Source organism: Vicugna pacos, chromosome 10, assembly GCF_048564905.1.
Source record: "Vicugna pacos chromosome 10, VicPac4, whole genome shotgun sequence".
NCBI classification, from domain to species: Eukaryota; Metazoa; Chordata; class Mammalia; order Artiodactyla; family Camelidae; genus Vicugna; species Vicugna pacos.
The window spans coordinates 257,878-274,443 of record NC_132996.1 but is presented as its reverse complement, the minus strand read 5'-3'; positions in this window follow the sequence as shown (position 1 = coordinate 274,443).

The following is a 16,566-nucleotide window of genomic DNA, read 5'->3' as shown; positions in this document are numbered from 1 at the left end:
CACAGTGAGATACTAGTTCACATACATACTAGAATGAATACAGTTAGAAAGACTGACCTTACAAGGTGCTGGCAAGGAAGTAGAGCAACCAGAACTGATACACACCACGAGGAATTTACAATAGTACAACCATTTTGGAAAAGTCTTTAACAGATTCTTTTAAAAAGGTAAACACCTGTGTACCATATAATCCAGATATTCCTCATCTGGTGCTTTAGAAAGGAAAAGCATATGTCCATACAAAGACTTGTAACCAAATATTCACTGCTATTTTATTTATAATAGCACAAGTTGTAAATAACCCATGCATCCATCAAGAAGTAAATGCAGAAAGAATTGATGGTCTATACAAACACTGCTCACAATAAACTCTTCAGTAAAAACTCAGCACTAAACAATACTCTACTATAAGACAAACAAGCTATTAATACAGCAACACAGATGATTCTCAAAATAATTACACTGAATGAAAGAAGTCAGACAACATAGAGTAGATACTGCATGAATCCATTCATATAAGGATCTTGAAAATGCAAACCAATATGTTGTGATAGAAAGCAGATCAATGGTTCCCAGGGGAAGAGACGGGGAGGGAGGGAGGGACAACAAAAGTCAGGAGAGAAGCTTTGTGGGTGATGGGTATGTTCACTGTCTTGAGTGTGGTCATGGTTCCTTGGGGATATACTTACGTCAAAACGTATTAAGCTGTACACTTTAAACGTGTGAAAATTATTTTGCCAAGTATACCTCAAAGCTGTTTTAAGAAAAAAGGCACTTTAGTCCTGATCCACCTCAGCGCCTGATTGGAGTGACATGATCAGTCCCTCACACTGTCTGCCTAACGGGAAGGTAGAAAAGCTCTCACGGAAGATAACATGGATTTTTCATTTGCAATGTCTGCCATGTAATAAAGAATTTCTAGACATGCAACATGTCCAGACTATATGACAGATAACATGAGAATAAGGAGCATTAGACAAAGGATGCAAACCCCAGGTGATGTAGGCATCAGAGTTACCAATAAAGGCTATAAAATACTTTTAATATATTCAAGAAAATAAGGAAATGATGGGACAATAGATAACAGGGTAGAGACTTTCACCAGAGAAATATACTGGAATGTATTTTTAGGAAAAATCAAACTGATACTCTAGAACTGAAGCTTTCAGCTCTGGAAACAGGTAAACAGAGCTAATTAGGATCCCTTTTAAGTAAAACTTTCAGTAATTCTGGGTAAAATATAACAACAAATTAACACAGAGCTAACTATTGAGAGAGAAGTTCCCTGATGACAATACAAAGAGGACACTTAAAGCCCAGAGTGGTCATCTTGTGAGCTGATGCCACCGCACCCTGGAGGGAAGGGGTTTTCATCTGCACATAAATAGGGATACAATGTCCACGTAGGAAAAAGGGTCCATACCAGATGTAGAAGACTCTTCCTCTATATCTATATAGTCAGAGACAGAGATGTAAAGTGGCAGCAGAGGTCACAGTGACACAGGGCCCTGGGCCAAGGAGTGTGAGCACCTCTGCAAGCTGGGAAAGGTAGGATGACGAATCCCTCCCAAGAGCCTCGGTGTGGAACTTAGCCTTGGCCACTCGTTGGTTTTAGCCCACTGACATTGACTTTGCACTACTGCACCCTAGAACAGTGAGAAGATGAATGTGTATTGCTTTAAGCCACTGAGTCTGTGGTCCTTTGTTACAACAGCAATAGGAAAGGAACTCAGGAACCAATATGAACTTGAACCACAGGCTGCCTGCTGTGCTGGCAGGGAGTCCTTTGTCTCTGATCCTGGGGGAGTGTCCTGTCCTCTGGCAGCATCCACAAACTACCTCATGCTAACTTGGCAGTTTGCAGAGGGTTAAATCTTATCCCTGCACAGTTCTTGATATTTAGTTAATAAAAATGATGGTGTCATCATGGGTATTTTTCCATCTTTTAAATACCCTTCAGTCTTCTAATAAAGCTACTTCTAATTAAGAGACCGTGTAAATAGTTTTCAATCTTCATAATAAATAACTGTGGTTTTATCTGGTTACTTAAATTATGAATAATAATGTTCACATTTGTAAAAGTTATTAAAATCAACATTGTTTAATGAAAATATCATTTCTTTTCGCATGAACATGTATTAACTACAAGAAATGTTCCATGCTTTCTTCTACGATTTACTGTTAGAGCCTTAAAGAATAATATTTTCCTCAAAAGATATTACGGCAAAGGGATTTCTTTTGGTGGAACTGTTCCGGCATCAAATCTGGTGCATGTCTCAGGCCACTGGCAACATAGAGATGATAGAAATTAGGAGGCATTATAAACACAGAATCATTTTTAAAGGAATTAAAAAAACTGGATGTGTGTAAACAAAGAATCAGAGAATATTCTGGTGAAATAAATGTATTTTTCAGCTTAAGCAAGACATGGGGTGAATAAATCTGAAATGAAAAAACCACCCAGAGATTAGCAGCGAGTCATGCACGCAGTGTGAATGATCAAAACCAAGTTGTTTCCAAACCAGTGTGCAGGCTTGATGCCTTCATGAATCAAATCTGTGTGGCACCAGGCCACCTCGAAAGCCCTTCACCATCCCAAATCAAAGCCCACGCACGAGCCACAAGACCATCACCTACACATTTGGAAAACACACAACATGGTGAATAGCACTTTTCTTGTTCAGTAGCCGGTGGCAGCGAACTGTCAGCAGACAGAGATACAGGGACACAGAGGCACCTCCCCTCACTCAGCTGATAAACTTCCGTGCATCCCTGGGGACAGGATTGTCATAAAATGCACCATGGATTGATTCTCCTCCTAGGAAAGGAACCGTAGTGCTGTCATTAGGTTTGAGCAGGGGTGGGTGGAGGATCTCAGAAGAGTTGTTTCAGCACACCAATAGAATTCTTGGCCACCGTGACCACGAAAGACAAGTCCCCTGCCATCCCGGTAGGCACTTGGGCTCCTGACAAAAGCTGGGCTCAGTAAAGTGTTGAGTAGAAGGCACAGACCTGAGGGATGCCCCAGCAATAGGCAGGAGGTAGGGCCTGGTTTATACTGCTCTGGGTGTATCCCAGACTCATCCGAATACGAAATCAGAAATTTGCAAAACAGCAGAGCTGGGGTGGATCATCTACTCCAGACTCCTCACCTTACAGTTAAAAGGGTGGCAACCCTGACAGGCAAAGCAACGTGCTAAAGGCAGAGCGTGGAAGTCGCAGTGCCAGATGAAACGCAGCGTGCAACCCCCGTTCAAGGCCGCTGACTCTGACGACGGGGCCAAGGTTTCCAATGAGGAGAATAAGACAGTGTAAATACTTTGTTCCCCCTAAAACCCCAAATGTTTTTTAAAGGCACAAAAACTCACCTTAACTAGATCTCTTCTGAGGGGGCTCTCTTCTGCTTCTTCGTCTTTCTGTCTCCATTTCCCTCTCTCAGACACAAACACATTCAGTTTTGTGAAAGGGGACTTCCTTCCATACAAAGACAGACTTCACATCTTCAGAAAGATACCTGAGAAAGCACGTTTCTCAATTCAAGTCTTTGTGGGAGTTCTGGGCAACTGGCTTATTTTCTAGAACAATCGGTAGTTACAAAATCAGGAAATCATCTTCCACAAAGGCAGAGTTCTGGTCCGTGTTGATAAAGTTGGGGATGTCACATTTCATGAGTCTGTTCGGCTCCTCCTCTGGCCACCTGCTGCATCTGATGGCTTCCTGGAGCCGAATAACACTGTAAAGGGCTATGGTAGGGATACCAGCTTTGGCCTTGTCCAAGTGGTCCACTTCATTGATGTAGCAGTGAAAGAGGGACCTAGATTCGTCATTGCACTGCCAGAGAACACCTTGGGCAGCAGCGGTCTTCCAAAGTCTGACACAAAGCTGTTGAGTCTAAATCTCTTCTCGGGAGACTCTGCATTGCTACAAAGAAAACCAAAATAAAATATCGTTCACAGTGTAGCGCGGTGACCTGAAGAATCATAGTTTTTGCCATCTACTGAGAGTAAATCCCTGCACAGAGCATGCTGACATGCACTGGAATTGAAAGACATCACTTCTGAACACATACAATTAAACCCAAGGCAAAAGTCTAAAGTGAGGGCCCATGGACCATCCTAAAAAGACATCGTTCCCTGAGAATCCTCAATATTGGTGCCTCGCACACCAGTGTTTCTCCGTGGGACACTCAGATCTCTTCATCAGGATTCGTTAAAGTGCTTCTTAAAATGCAGAATTCTGGGGTGCACACCCTCAGAGTCTCCAGAGGTAGCGACTGGTAGTCTGTATTTTCATAGCCACCAGGATAACTAAACATGCTCAGGTTTAGCACCGCAGTCTACATCGGGTCACCTGAGCATCGACAATTCTGTCTCACGGGATGGGGGGTGCCATGTGTGTCAGGGTGCTGTCCTACCCATGTGTCTCCCCTGATTCTCAGAACTGACAGTGCTGCCCCATTGGGCACGAAATACCACCGTTTCACAATGCATACGCAGGGCGCCCGACTGAAAAACTATCAGTGATAGGAGAGGGGACAAAACTCAGCTTCCTGTTACCTTGTTTCACTTACTGTGGGACGAGTGATCAATTCAAGGGTAATAAATCAGTGAATGAGTGAATAACATGACTCGCGTTAGTCCCACGAGTGCCTGGAAGAGCAAGCCTGGGCACATTGAGAACCATAACAGCCCATCTACTTAAATGTCATCCTCCACAGATCTATGTATAGGTTACTTCCACCCAGGCAGTGACTCCAGAAGGGCAAGAATCACGTATGAACACACTCTCAAATCCAGAACAGAACCTGACAACAATTAGGCTCTGGAGTCTGTGTTTAGCGAGTGTGGAATCTCAGTGATTCCAGCTCTTACACCTTGCCTTCCCATCCCACCACACACGATATGGCCCTTATGTCCAGTTCTCCCGGGGCTGGGGCCACGGAACCCATTTATAGGACTGGAAGAATCTGATCATTTAAACCATCCCCCAGATTATCATCAAGAGTCACCTGCATTTCAGGGATCAGTAATCCCAGAAGCTTTGCAGTTCAGGCAGCTGAGGGATTTTTATATCAGCTCTGTCTTCTACTGTGACTGCCTGGGTGACATCAGACAAGGAACTCTGAAAAGCCTGAACTTTTCCTTTCAGGAATAATCTAATTAACAAATCTCGTTGACCACTCAACAAATGTGATGTGAAGATCAATAATTTACACAGGAGTACAACATTCACTAGGTCGTGGATTTAGAATCAGAGGAAAATCATTTTAGAAAGATTGACAGAATGTAGCTTTAATGCGAATTTAAGTATTCTTACCTTTCAGTAAATCATCTTCCCCTACTTATCACTTCACCCAAGTTTAAAAGATGTCTGAGAACAGGGATGAGTGTGCCAGCAATCTGAGACCCAATAACCTAAAATGTCACCTAGGAAAAAGAGGGGAGTAACACATTTTTAAAAAGCATGGTGAGGATGGCGGGGCCATCCCCAACCCCAGACTAAGAAGCTCTGAGTAATAGCTTTCCTGCCTGCCTGGGGCATCAGCTGATGTGAAAATCCACCCAGAAACCTCACTGTCCAGCAGCTCTTCCATAACACAGGCTACACTTTCTCAGAATTAAGAATTGCGTCCAGTAACCACTTCGCTGAAGAATAAAGACAAAGGAGAACAAGAGAGTTCTGCCCCTCCCAAGGGAGAGCCCAGACCTCGGGCTGCATGCACTGCGCCCACCTCCCTGGAGAAGAATAAACTGGAGAAGGGCGTTCTGCGAAACTGCGGCAGCAAAGGTTGAGATGGGAACAAATTGACCAGCTGGCCAGGGACAGCCCCCTCCGTCGCTGCCTTGGCGGCTGCCTCAGCCCTCTCAGCCCATCCTGCCCACCTCCGGTGGCTAAGCTGTCAGGGAAATTGCTTTGCGACCTGGAGCAGCAGAGGCTGCCCTCAGGCCAAGCTGCGGAAAAGATGGGAGCTAAACCCCCAGCTCCCGAGCGGCAGGCTCCATACCCCCGCCAACACCCCGACGCCCCCGCACCCTACCGCAACCCCGGGGAAATATGACCCGAAGAAGTGTGACCTGGGAACGAGGGGCAGCAGAGGCCGCCCCCACGTCAGGCCTGCAGAGAGATTGGAGCTTATCCTCCAGCTCTCCAGGGGCAGCCCCTGTCCTCTCCACCTCCTGATCTCACCGCGCCCACCTTCCAGGAGCAATCAGACCAGGTGTGGGGTGTCAGGCGAATCTTGCGCCAGAGAGGACGTCCCCAGGCCAGGTCAGGGGAGAGGAGAAGAAGTGGCCCATTAGGCGGGGCAGCCGGCCGTCGCAACTGCCTCTGCCCCTCGACCACATCGGGCCCGTCTCCCAGGAGCAAGCTGACCTGGAGACGGGCATCCGGCTTCTTGGGCAGCAGAGGACGCCCCCAGGATTGGTCACGGGGAAGAGGAGAGCAAATTGACAGGCTCCGCGCTGCAGGTCTTCTACCCCCGCCATCGCCACCCCCGCACCTTAAAGGCACCGCCCAGGGCGCCCCTCCCCCAGCAGGCTGAGTGGGACAGGTTCGTCTGGTGACCTGGGGCAGGAGAGGCCACTCCCACACCAGGCCATCGGGGAGACGGGAGCCAATCCACCAGCTCCCCAAGGCAGCCCCTACCCCCGCAGCAGCCACCACTCTTGCCCATGACCTCACAGTGGCCTTCTCTAGGGAGCAGGCTGACCTGGAGATGGACGTCCGACGAACTTGGGACAACAGGGACCGTCCCCAGGGCAAACCATGGGGGGAAGTGGGAGCAAATGGACAAGTTCCATGGGAAAACCTGCCGCTGCTGCCACCACCCCCAAAGTACCAAGTCCAACTCCCGGGGTCAGGCCGACTAGGATACACGCGTCTCATAACACAGGGCAACAGCGACCGCCCCCAGGACAAGACGCGGGGAAGATGGGAGCAAATGGGCCGCTCCCCCGCTGCAGGCCCCCGACCACCGCCACCCCTGCACCCTGACTACCCTGCCTCCCGCCCCCAGCAGGCAAAGTGGGACAGGGGTGTCCCGGGACCTGGAGCAGCAGAGGCCGCCTTCAGGCCACGCGGTGCAGACATGGAGCTAATCCACAATCTCCTCCGGGGCAGCCTCCCTATGCCTGCAGCCACCACCTTAACAGCCCCCTGACCGCACCGCACCCATCTCCCAGGAGCAAGCTCACCTGGAGTCGGACCTCAGGCAAATCCTCGGCGGCAGACGTCGCCCCAAGCCAGGCCGTGGGGGAGAGAAGAAATGGAGCAACTCCCTGGAACACATCCCCTGCCCCTGCCGCCTCCGCCGCCGCCTCCCAGGAGCAAGTTCATCTGGAGACCCGCGTCCCGCCTCTAGGGCAGCAGAAGCCGCCCCTGGCTCCGCCTCCGGGGAGAGCGGAGCGAATTGATCGGCTCCCCCGCGGCAGCCTCCCTCCCCCCGTGGGTCCCGCACCTTAACGGCCCCGCCCCTACTCCGCACTCAGCAAGCTGAGTGGGACAGGAGTGTCCGGCGACCTGGGGAAGAAGAGGCCGCTCCCAGGCCCAGCAGCCGGGACAAGGCAGCTATTCCACCCGTTCACCAGGGGTAGACCCGCTCCGCCCCTCTGCCGCTGCCACCGCCCTCTGACCTAACGGCCCCACCTACCAGGAGCAAGCTTACCTGGAGTGCAACATCTGGCGAATCTCCGGCGGCCAAGCCCCACCCCAGGCCAGGCTGCAGGGAAGAGAAGAAATCGATCGGCTTGCCCGGGCAGCGTCCCAACCGCCACCGCCGCCGCCGCCGCCCAAAAGCATTGCAATAGCCTACCGGGGTCAGGCTGACTGCAAGGATGTGCACTTGCCTTCTTATCCTGGCCAGGTCCCTGAGCACCTCCCTGCATCCCTACACTCCCTGCACCTCTGCTCCCCTGCTACTCTCTGCAATTCTGCATCCCTCCACCCCCACATCCCCTGAAATGCCTGCGCCCTCCACAGCCCCTGCACCCCTGTCACCAGTTACACTTTTGCACTGCTTACACTCCTGCACCCCTGCATGTCCCACACACCACCTCTTGGGCCTTTGGCAGAGTCTCTGCTGTTAGACCAATGCACAGTGACTCACTCTTTGCCAGTATATGATGCATCAGTGGACGTCAGGGGTTGCCTGCAGGAAGGTACATGTTCCCGGTCACTAGCCTGGGCCACTAGGGTGATCTCTGTGAGGTCACCCAGGACGGGTTCAGAGATGCTGTTCTCTGGGAAGAGAGGAGTTGAAACCGGTCTTGAGGGCAGAGCTGTGCTCACCAGGCCGTCCACGCTTCATGTTTTACACAGGGCTTCGGAGAAGTGAAATGGATCCGGCCAAGTAATACCGGCCTGCTGTGAGCCCACCTCAGTCCTGGGCTCTGAGTCAGACCGACTGGCTCCCTCAATCAGGGCCCAGTTTGGGCACCTGAATGGTCCCTTTGAGGCATCCCAACAGTTCTCAGGATGAAGTCTGGCTGCTTCCACCCCATGGCCCTCCCTCCTACTGTGCTGGCCTCAGGAAGGTTCCTTATATGGGGAAGAAGGCAGCCCACACCCTACCCCACCCCTCACCTTTCTCTAACCCAGGCTGGTGCTCTCTCTGCCCCTCAGAGTCTGGGAAGCCATCCCTCTTCAGTTATGTCCCTTCTGAGATGGACTTGCTTCCACTCAATTCTAGGCGAGGATGCACCATGGAATGCACTGGGTAAGAGAACCAAAATAAATAATTTCTTCTGTGAGGTTGTCTGTTTATCTACTGGGGCTGGGCTGTGTGTAGTTTGCTACAGCTATTGGTGTGAGAGGCTAAAACAGCCTGTGTGTCCTTGTTTTCATCTCCCCGCTGTCTTTGGGTTTTCCCTAGACACTCCTGAGACATTTACTTCTGTTAGTATTATTCCTGTTATTACACACGGGCCCTACTGACATGGAGGTAAGGTGTTGGGGGAGCGGGACAGAGCAGGGCATCTGCAGTCCTGTGATTAGTTCTCATTGAGCCTGTGCCCTGAGCTGTGACCTCCACAAGTGTGTCTCTTTCCCCCCACCCCAATTTGGGTGACACAGAAGGGATTTCCCTTCTCCCAGGTTGGTTAGGCTCTGGTAAAATAATTTCTCATTAAAAAAACAAACAAAAAACAACTTCCCCCAATGAAACAGAATGTTCTGGGTGTATTTCAATACAGTTATTTTCTCCTCTCCAGGCAGGAAGCATGAGGAGTTATCCTCTGACCTTCATTCTGAGAACAGGACACGGTCCTGGATGTAAAATACATGAAAAAGAGCATGGGGCCCCTCTGACTGGCCCGCTGGAGTTGTCACACTCTGATTTCCCCACACTGAGCCTCCTGCTGGCCTCAGGGACCTGTTAAATCTGCCTGCCCCCGGGGTTCTTACAAAAGCAGGTTCTGCCTTGGGAGCTGTGACTCTCCAAGCCTGCCCGCTGTTCCCTTTGCAACCTCTCTGGGTTGGAAGCAGCTTTCCCCCTCAGTCTTCTGGGATCTAAGAAGAGCAGTGGGTTTGCAGCTCCCTCAGATTTGGTGTTATTTTCAGGACAGGAGGAAGAACTTCTGAGCTCCACACGAGCTGGACCAGAGGCTGGAATCCTCCCTTCCTCTGCCACCGTGCAATCAGTGGCTGTGGTTCTAGCCGAGTTTCTGAAGATGTGGACTTAAACACACATATCCCAGCCCTCACAGGAGCACACAGTCCCATAAATCCCCCTAGTTTCCACTGGTAACTATGGAGCCGATGGGGACACGGGTTTCGGGACCACAGAGGCCTGACTGCACGAATTGCTCCGTGGCCTATTTACGTGGTTGCTCCGGGCCTTGTCTGAAGTGGCTTGTTTACCACACCTGGTACGTGGGAAACACAAAATAAGTACTAGAACCTTCACTTTTTCTCCCTCCAGGGCCTTCAAACGTAGAAAGTAATAAGTGAACTCAGACAGCCTAGTCACCACAATGAGGTCCGTCCAGCCTGGCTCTCCTGAGTGATGGGCACTGACTTGCACCTTAACTCGGAACAGTAGGGGAACTGCCTTCCTCTAACTGGGCCTCTCCCCACACCAGGCACGCCCGCAGCTCAGACGGGGCCAGCTCCCCCACTGAGGTGTGTGCTGGTGGCTTCAGTGTGACCTGGCCCTGCCGGGACATGAACCTGCAGTGAGTGAGGTGGAGGGTCGGGTGGAGGGGGGTCCCTTCTGGGGTGGCAGGGGGCCCGGTAGCACCCCTCCCAGCCTGGTGCCTGGGGCTCCCTAACACCTCCTACAGCTCCTGGGTTGGCTCCGGTCCTGGCCACTCCACACACCCTCCCAGTATCTTTTCATTATGTCCCTTTTCTGCTTTTATCAGCGAGAAGTGGCTTCTGTTGCTTGTTCAGTGAAACAGTACATCGGGAAACCAGACTACTTCTAACATCAGTAAAATACCAACCTCGGTCAGCTCGCCGGGCAGACCGTGCAGCACAAAGGCCTGAACAGGGCTGTGCGAACGGCTTACGTGAAGGGTCCTCAGCATCTGTCTTCAGAGATACAGAAGCTGATGGTTCAGGTAAAACCTCAGGGTGGGATTGAGGAATCCAAAGCTGGTTGGTTTCAAAGGCTAACTGGTCAGACCAGACCCCTGAGCTGTGGTCAGAAGCCTGGCTCACCGTCACGCAGACTCAGCGCCCTAAGTGCCGGGTGGGGCCGGTGCTGTTCCCTTTGTAGGCTCTCGTTGGGGATTCAGTGTAGCCCCTTAAATACAGCAGAAATTCCAGCCCCATTAGCCCCCACCCTGAGTGTTCCATGACACAAATCCCGGGAGTGTTTAATTTTCATCTTTGTTTAGGAGGATGAAGGTGGTTCAAGAGAAGACATAAATTCACACTTAGTGACACAAGGTCACAGCCAGTACTTCCTCCACGGAGAGCTATGTGCTCCCACAGTGGTGGCTGGGGGCTCGGCAGAGACCCTCTGCTGGTCCCAGAAGGACTCGCTCCTCTGGCCACAACTCATGGGTTGGACAGCAGATCCAGAGGGTGACAGAGCATCTTTCCTGGGAATTTGGAACTGACACATAGAAATCAAGTTCACTCATCTGGAGTTTGGCGGAGGGGAGGGGCGGTGGTTGGAAATCAAATGAAACCAGAGCATGAGAGTCACTTAGAAGTGAAAGAGCGAGAGACAGAGAGACTGAGCTTGTGAGAGCAAATAGTCAGAAAGAAGGCAAACAATCAGGGGACAGAGGAATTCCAGCTCCTGACTGTCTAGTCTGTCCCAGCCCATCAATGACCCCGTGAGATGTTTAATAACATTCCAGTTTTGCAGATTAGGAAACAGGCTGAAAGAGGTGGGGGCTGGGTTTGGGTGCACAGTTAATTCAATTGCCACTGGACCCCACACTTCCCATTGCCTGAAGGCACCCTAATCCTCACTGGGACCCCTGTGGTCCCCTGACAGCCCAGCACCCTGATCAAAGGGACCCTGCGGGAGTGGGAACCCCTCTTGAGTGTGGAGAGTTCCCTGCCCCGAGATGCCATGCATCAGCAAGCTCCCGCTCACCCCAGCTTAACATCAGCCCAGCTGTACAGTCTCCCAACCCGCTTCCCTCCCTGCCAGGCACCCCCAACCTTACCACCGAGTGTACTGCAGGAATTCAGGCACAGGGATGCCCAAATCAACACGAGCCCACCGGCTATAGAAACAGCAGACTCCCAGCCCCACCTGGGTTGCGAGGGGACAGAAGGTGTCCTCAACTTTCATGTGTCTAAAACAATCTTCTTCAGCTGGAGGTTCTAGAGAAAAATAAAAGGTCCAAAACATAGTTCGGTGAGGAATTCCTCCAAGGACCTGACTCCAGTGTCTACAACCATGTGTACCTACCCCCGGAATTGGGGTGAAGGTGGATTATTGATCAGCACAACCCCTGGTGGCCCAGCTCCTTGGCTTGGCTGCCCAGAGGGGGCTGGGGGAATGGGTAAGGCCAGGGCACTCAGGAAAAGCACAGAGGACCTGACCTCTCCCTTCTGCACTCGTAAACCCTTCCCCAAATCTCAAGGCATTGGACAGAGATCCGCCACAATAATGAGATGCTCCCATCTCTTCACTCACTCCTGTCGGTTCACTTACATGCTGAGCATCCACTGGGTCCCAGGACAAGACACATAGAATGGCTGATGGGACAGGCTTGGTCCTTCCCCCTGGAACCTGTTCAATCTGATCAAAGAATGATCACTCATAAAGAGTTTCTCAAAATTATACAGAGACCAAAGACCAACTGCAGAGTGAACCAAATTTAAAAATATATATGAAGATCCCCCAGTCTCCCCGCCTAAGGTTAACAGCATAAAGCAAAAATTTCTTGCCTTTAATCACCAGGGAAGTTGTCACCCCCTCTCAGGTGGAAAGGAGAGTTATTCTTTGAGCACGTCACAGAAGTGCTCCATCGGATTGGACCAGGGCATCTACATTCATTCAGCAAATGTGTATAAGCTCCTACTACATACGGGAATCTCCTAACTAGACCGTTCCCAAGGCTCTCGGGCTTTATCAGTCAACAAAATAGACATGACTCCCCATCACTGGGGGCTCAGAATTTTAGCAGAGGAAACAGGCAGCATGTTGGGGTAGCAAGAGTTTGGATAAATTTTTAAAAAAGAGTGATATGAGCAAACTCGGGTGATGGCGGTGGGGTGGGAGGCAGGCAGGAGAGAATAAGGCAATCCTGGCAGATCTCACGGAGTAATGAACTTGAAGCAGAATAGATCCGGAGGAAGAAGGAAGAGCCGGAGCCAGAGGTCCCCAGAGTGAGGGGGAGAGTGTGGGCAGAGAGGCAGAGCACGCCGGGTCCTGAGGCCTTTGTGACGACTTTGGCTCCTAATGACATGGTGACCCGTTTAGTGAGTTTTGAGGGGAGGGGTGATGTAGTCCAACTTATGCTTTTGTGTTTGTGTTTTTTGGGGGGAAGTAATTTATTTATTTTAATGAATGTGCTGGTGATTGAACCCAGGATCTCAAGCATGCTAAGCATGCGCCCTACCACTGAGCAACACCCACCACCCCCAATGTATGTTTTTACAGGCTCCCTCTGACTCTGTGTGGATGAGAGATTGTAGGAAAGCAAAGATGGAAACAGAAGGCTATTGGTATCCAGGAAAGGCTGAAGGTGGCTCTTAGGAGGGCGGGGAGCAGAGAGCAGGTATTTAATTAAGACAGAATATCCAGAATTTTCTAACAAGCTGGATTTGCTGTCTGTGAGTGTAAAAGAAAGAGAGAGAAAGGACATGGTTCCAACATCTGGGCCTGGACAATGGGAGGGATGTCCTCTCCGGATGGGAAAGGGGATGGGAAAAGGTGGGGCTGAGCAGGTGGAAAGGGGCTGGTATCAGCTCAGTTCTTCAATGTCATGGTTAAGGGGTGTGTTACATATTGCCACAGAAGTGCCTAATAGGTAGAGGAATCTGTTTTCTTTTTCTTTTTAACATTTAAAAAATATAATTAAACATATTAATTGTATTATGTGAATGATTTGGGAATTTTGTTTCATGCCAAGTTATATGTTATATATAGCCAAATGGAGCATATATCAAAAAGGGGAGAAATGAGGGCTTTCACATAAACTGACTGTCCGTAACGTAGGTAAAACTTCAATAAAACCAGTCTTCAGGGCAAAACCCTCATCTCGGTGTTACATAAAAATAAATGAAAAACGACTATGTTGATGTACCATTATTTCATGTTACATAATAGCCCCAAACTAACAGTGTTTAACTATGAGGCTTGTAGAAATACTATTCGCTTTATTCACATAAATACAGAAGTGCAGAAATGTTCTAAGGCAGAATTAGCATCTTAGTGGAAATAATACATATTTGAGCATTTTACATGATATATATGTACTGATTCAAAATTTGGAAAAGTAATTTCATAGTAGAACATATGTATGAATGTGAAAGCAAGATGAATGAAAGGAAAAGAATGTGATGTGAGTCTCAGGGATAAAGGCTCAGATGGAAAGGGGAAATCAGGGAATTTTGGAGAAATCGAGAAATTGATGGCATGCCAATTTCCAAGGCTGGGTTGCTTCCACCAAAGGAATAGCAGAGAGAGAGAGGAGAGGCCCAGGAACCCACCCTGGGGAACACCCACAGTATATGTTTGGAAAAAACAGGAGACATTGGCAAAGGACCAGCCAGCAGGCCAAAAGCAGAAACAGACAGAGAGATGGGCTGGAGGTTGAGTGAAGCAGGAACACGGGGTAGGAGGGATGGAAGAGCTGGGTCAAATGCTGCCGAGGGGCCAAGCATGATGAGGAGTCAAAATTGACCACTATATTTAGCAACATGGGGTCACTGATGGCCTTGACAGGGCAGTTTCCATAGAGCGAGGGATCAGGCGAAAAGCCAGAATGGGTGTAAAAGGGGATGGCTCAAGAGAAGATGCAGACAGTGAGTTTAAACAACTCCTTAAAGATTTGCTGCAAAGACACAGGGTGGCAATTGGTGGGGGTGAATTAGGGTCAAGGAGTGCTGTTGGTTTAAGAGGATGGACGTTTATATACTGATGGTGTCAAATAGCAGGAGAACAAAATAGATGAGGCAGTGAAAGAGAGGATGGTTTTGGGAGTGACAACCCAGAGAAGATGGGAGGGATGGGGCCTCGGGGACTTTTGGAGGAACTGGCTTTCGATGCCACTTTTAATAAGCGGTGGGGCACCGAGAGTGAGGTCACAGACATCAGAAGGCGAGCGGATGTCCTGGGAGTTGCTTGTGAAATTTCTCTTCTGTTGGCTTGTTTGCTTGTTCAAAGTAGAAAACTAACCTTACCAGCTGAGGAACTAGGAGGAAGAAAGAGTTACTGGAGCCATGAGCAGAAGATAAGAAAGAGCCTTCCAGGGAGAATGGGACAGTAAAAAGGGCAGGGGGAGGCGGGGGAGTGCGCTCCCAGAAAGTTACATTTTCTCTTTGACGTCCCCAAATGTGTGATGTGTTATTACCCTTCCTGCTGTCTACAAAATAAAAATTAATTATGGTTCAGAGGAAATGCTATTTCATTCTAAGAGGCTGCCTGTTTCTCAGGAATGGTCATCTTAAACTGCAAATATTACAAACAATGTTGAAAAGATGAACCTGTGTACCTAAAATCCCCTATTTTCTATTAATCTGTTTACTACTTAGTTCCCCTATCAATAACACATAACAAATACTGCCATGATGGAGGTACACCGATGCTTAAAAGGAAATGAGATCTGTATCCTTTTGCTAAATTCCATGGCTTCCTTAATATGCAGTTCCACTTGGAATTTAGGAATGTCTGGTATAAGAAGTGAGAAACAGTTTGAGAAAATCCCGGCTCAGAATTATACATCACAACCACATCTCACAAGTATATACAGCCGTAAAAAAGTTTAAAAGCAAAACTCCGTAACTACTCTTAAAGACCTTTGCAAACCTGGGCCTGCCAAGATGTTTCCAAACTGGAAAGGAACTCCAATCTCTTGCCTGGTACCGGACCAGAGGCTGGACAGCCTTTTCTGTAAAAGCGAGAGAGTAAATATTTTCAGTTTTGCAGATCATTTTGTTGTAACCATTCAGGTAGGCAATAAGAAAGCTAAGAACACTGGGAGATAGGAAACAAACGGGCATGCCCACACTCTCCCTTCCACTCAGGGCAGCTTCTCTGTGGTGGGGAGCTTTGCCACAATCACTTGCTTCTTTTTTCCATTGGTTTCTTTGTTTCCACCTTACTGCTCGAGCTCAGAACTTCAGGTGGGCCTGGTCCTTCAGCATCCATGCAGAGAAGGCTGAGCGGGGTTGGGAACCCCACCTGATGGAGAAGAGATATTACTGGGAGGGACATTGTGGAGGCCACCATGACACGAGACAATCACACCTTCTGGGGTGAAAGGGAATGAAGACAAGGGAAGGACACAGTAGTGGGACCTCTAGGTCGCCTGCCAGGCTTGTTCTCCCTGCACGGCAACCATGGGGGCCTGGGGGGTGTTGGGCTTCAGCTACGGTGATTAGGATGAAGGGACTCAATATAAAGGACCCTCCAACTCCTCACTAGGTTCCAAACGCAGCCCCTCTAATTCCACCCTCTGAGTTTCTGGAACTCTGCTGGAAGAATACATGAGCAGGCCAGAACCAGAGCCCAAGCCAAACATGACAGGGGCTCGTGGGGCTGTAACCCCATGCTCAGTGGTCGGGGACTCCTTGCAAATCTGCAGAAATCCCTGTTCCACCTCATTCCTGGGAGAAACCCCAGATCTCCTCCTGCTCTGTCTGTTCTTCTCTTGAGGCTATTGTCCTGGAGGGATGCTGAGTCCTTGAACCTGGTCCTCCAAACGTACATAAGCAGCCTGTTCAATAAAACAAATTATGCACTTTTTCACATTTGCCAGTTTTTGATTCCAGAAAGGCTGTGGGACTCATTCTCACAGTCTCCTGTGCCCCCACCACATGGTGGCCCTCTGCTCATGTAAACACGATTTCCCACAACTGCACCCTGCCTCCCAGCTTGTCAGAGGGGAGTGTCCCACAAAGACACAGGTGTTTGTGAGGATCCTGTCCCCCAGCAGA